This window comes from Lissotriton vulgaris, chromosome 8 (genome assembly GCF_964263255.1).
Source record: "Lissotriton vulgaris chromosome 8, aLisVul1.2, whole genome shotgun sequence".
Lineage (NCBI taxonomy): Eukaryota > Metazoa > Chordata > Amphibia > Caudata > Salamandridae > Lissotriton > Lissotriton vulgaris.
In genome coordinates this window covers 21,060,539-21,064,873 of record NC_141696.1, presented here as the reverse complement: position 1 = coordinate 21,064,873, position 4,335 = coordinate 21,060,539, and the positions used below count along the sequence as shown (strand labels likewise).

The following is a 4,335-nucleotide window of genomic DNA, read 5'->3' as shown; positions in this document are numbered from 1 at the left end:
CCTTTGCAACCTGTCCCTCTCATCCGGGTTCTTCCGGGGCTTTCCCAGCACAGATGAAAACTCGCCGACATCTGGGAAAAGCCCAGGATCGACGCCGTGTTACATTTCTTCTTTTAATCGTTTTAATCCATCGAAGGTTCGAGCCTTGACCCCTCACCCCCATGTTTTTTATATCCCTCTCAGCTTCTTTGCATTCGATGTAAACATTGGTGAGTTCAAAACATGTTGAGTGACAGGAGACTGCAGAGCCACGAGCTTAAAAAAGAAAGTGATGTTATAGTTCGGTGAAAATGTCAGTTAAAACCTACAGTATTAAACAAACAAATCCACTGAAACCCACCAGTTATAGTAACTATAACTCGCGCCCGTCCACGCCCTGCTAATGACCTCACATATTGTATCAGTTATTTTTATTTATTAGTTTGAAGGTTTTATATAGCTCGAACATGACCCTTGCGGGCATCAGAGCGCTTTACAAGTCAGGTAATTAAACAAAAGAGACAATGTACAAAAGGAACATAGTATTCAAAATAATGTCTTGTGTTCCAGCTGGTTGTTCTAAGAGTCCGATACAATGTTCAAGTGAATTTCGTCACGAGGAGAGATTTGACCTTTTTTGAAGGAGGCAGTTGAGGGGTCAAGTCTGGTTTCTGGGGGTAGTGCATTCAAGATCCTTGGAGCAAATCCAGAGAAGGCGCCAGGGGTTATGGGTTTTCTTCTTGGCAAATCTTTGAGGCTTTAGAAGAAGGTTGCTGGCGCTCCTGGGTGAACTGTTTCCACACGAAAGCTCCAGTTTCTGGGCCAGATACCTCAGGGTGTTGTGATGTAGGGCTTTATTATTAATATTATAAACACCTGTAGAGCGCACGGTAACACTACGGGCATCCTGGCGCTAAAGAACTATACAGCCCAGAGGCTGTAAGCTACCCATGAGAGAGCGGCATGCTATCCAGACAATCTACTTGTACCCCCCACGGAAAGGCGTATTATATCCTGGGGAATAACCAGGTCTTAATTTTCTTACGGAGCAGCAGCAAGCCTTGTGTTCTCCTGATTTCTAAGGGGAGGTTGTTCCGAAGGCGAGCCGCTGCCACGCTGAAGGCTCTTCCTCTCAGGGTCAGCCTCCTTATTTTGGGCACTCTTACGCAGTTGGTAGTAGCGGAGCGGAGATTCCGGGTAGGCTTGTACCACTGAAATCTCTCCTGAAGTGGCTTAGGGCCTTGTTCATAAAGTGCTTTATACACAATGCACAAAGATTTGGAACGGATCCGTTGGGCTACTGGGAGCCAATGTAGATCCGCCAGTGCTTGTGTTGTTGAGGAGCTGCGAGGTCGGGAGAGTGCTAGCTTCGCTGCTGCCGCCTGGATACTTTGTAGTCTGGTAATCAGATACCCCGGGGATTCCAAGAGCAAGGCTTTGCAGTAATCCAGGCGGCTAAGGATGGTACTCCTAACGACCGTTGCTCTAACCTGAATAGGCAGCAACGGCAGCACCTTACGAAGACCTCGAATTATGGAGAAACAAGTTCCCACTAGTTTATTAACATGGGTCTCCAGGTTAAGATTCTGAAAAAAACTGACCCCCAGGTTACGTGCCGTGTTCACTGGGGTCAGTGTGCCATCTGAAGTTAAGGGCCAGAAATCTATTGGCAGGCTTCGGGCAATCCCCCCGTCCTACCCTGTAGGACCTCCGTATTCCCACTGTTGAACTGGAGAGAGTTTGCCTTCAGCCACTTTGTCGTTTCATGCATACAAGCATGAAAACAATCCAATGACTCCGCTGGTCCCCCTCCAGGGATATAAACAGCTGCGTGTCGTCGGCATCATTAGTCACGCTGATGTTATATGCCTTAATGATACCCAGCAAGGGCAGCATATACGCATTAAACAAAATAGGACTGATTGACGACCCCTGTGGTACCCCATGAGGAACTTCCACCATTTTTGACCGGTACGGGGGGAGTGCCACCCCCTGTCGTCTATCCGACAGATAAGATCGCAGCCACCTAATTGCTACTCCTTTCACTCCAAAGGTCTCTAACCTTGACAGCAGAGTGTCTTGGTTCACCGTATCAAATGCGGCGGACAGGTCCAGCAGGATTAAAATTTCCGACTGGACCCTGTCCATCCGCACCCGAAGGTCATCCAACACCACCACTAAGGCTGATTCTGTCCCATGACCCGGTCGGAAACCGAACTGCTCCCCTTCCAAGATGTTATTAGTCTCCAGAAATTGAGTCAAGGTCCTGCTAACCAAACGTTCCAGGACCTTGACTGGGTAAGGCAGGAGGGAAATTGGTCGGTAGTTCTAATAGCTGCATGGGTCGAGGGTAGATTTCTTCAATAGCGGAGTAAGGACATCCCGCTTCCATTCCACAGGCACAATCCCTGTGTCAATAGACTGGCAGCATAGCTGTCGTAGAATGGGAAAGGTCTCATTCCCAAACTCCTTCATCAGCCTGTGGGGTAGTGGGTCTAAAGGGGAGCCAGAAGAGACCGTAAAGGCCACCCGAACGAACTCCTCCTCTGACGGGGTTGGAAACCTATCCAGGGAGACCCCGGAAGCGACTATCTCAATAACGCCCTCCTCATTTAGTCCTCTGGCCCCCCTGTCTGGGCCTCTGAGGTAGGTTGAGATTGTTCCTTCATACTCTCCACAATTTTATTTCTTTTATCTAGGAAAAAACATGCCTGTCGATCGCACAAATCCTGGGACGGTTTAATTTTACTCATGGTACACTCAGGGTTAGTCAGATCTTTAACTATTTTAAATATGTCCCTGGATTTAATGGAGCTCTTTAGTATAATGGATGCAAAATGCTCTGCCTTGGCAGTGGATATTTCTAGTTTGTATTTTATAATTGTGCACCTCCAGCTAAGTCGATCTTCTTCCAAATACTCCTTCCTCCACTGTTTTTCTGCCTTTTTACACCAGAGCTTGAGGCTCCTCAGTCTCTCCATGTACCAAGGGGCAGATGGATTTCCGCTTTTCTTAATAACTTTGACTGGAGCGATCTGATCCAGCTCCTTAATTAGGTATTCGGAGAATGCCATATAGTTCTCTGTTATCTGATTCTCAGAGTTAAACAGAGCCTCCATATGAAACACCGGGCTTTATGAGTCATGCTGGGGGGTTTTAGTTGAATTCTTGCTTCGAAGGGTAGCCAATTGAGCGCTTTGAAGTCCGGGGAGATGTGGCTATTTCTTTTGGAGCCTGTGATGAGCCTGGCCGCTGAGTTGAGAGATGCTCTTAGGGGGCTGTTGTAGATCTTGGGTGTCCACCGAGAGTTGCACTACCATATCCTAATCTGGGAATTACTCGTGCTTGGACTGCCAGCTTGAAGTCATTTACTGGGAGGAAGGGTTTTAATTTCCTCAGAGTGCTAATCTGAAAGTTTGCTCCTTTTGCTGCGGCACTGATATGTTTTTGCCTGTTTAGCTCACTGTCCAGAGTTACTCCCAGTGATTTTGCTGAATCGATTAGAAGAGGTTGGCAAATGAGTGCTGTAAGTTGTTTAAGCCATTCGTGTATGGTGGCTGGTTGGTTAGATGGGGTGATTAGTAAGAATTCAGTTTTGAGGGCGTTTAGTTTGAGGTGGTTTTCAGTCAACCATGACTGAGTCTTTTGTAAAGTTAGATTGAGAGATTTGATGTCATCCGGAGAATTTCTCTTTAAGTATAGTTGCGTGTCGCCTGCGTACATGTGAAAGTGGATATTTGATGAGTCGAGAATCTCATTGAGCGGCTCCATGAATAGGTTAAACAGTGTAGGTGAGAGGGAGGAACCCTGCGGGACTCCTAATGTGACTGGGACGTTCGTGGACAGAGAGATTGGTTGACCTTGAACCTTTGGGATCTATTCAGGAGGAAATAGGTAAACCAATTTCGTACTGACCCTGATAAGCCCATTATGTACTGTAAGAGATCTAGAAGATTATCATGTTTAATGGTGTCAAAGGCCGAAATAAGTCAAGCAGGATAAGAAGGCAGGTTTCGTTCTGGTCTGGGATTTTTAGTGCTTCATCTACTATGTGGGTCACAGCCGATTCAGTACTATGCCCTGCCCGGAAGTCAGATTGGAATTGATTGAGCAGGTGGAAATTGGTGATGTGGTTGTCTAACTGGCTGAGAACACATTTTTCTAGGAGTTTAGCTAGAGTTGGGATGTTGGAAATTGGATTGGTAGTTATTTAGGTCCGTGGGGTCAGCTGTCGTTTTTTTGAGGATGGGGGAAACTTGTCCTCATTTGAGAATTTCAGGAATAATTTCGTGGACTAAGGAGGCATTGATAATCTTTTTCCAAAGTGGCAGTAGTGCCGGTATGAGATCTTTGAGG

General features: G+C 46.6%; 1 protein-coding gene across 1 annotated transcript in view; it reads right to left on the bottom strand.

Moving 5' to 3' along the window:
* LOC147693258 (uncharacterized) overlaps positions 1-4,335 on the bottom strand; it is a 544,251-nt gene that overhangs the window by 266,208 nt on the left and 273,708 nt on the right. The window lies entirely within an intron of this gene.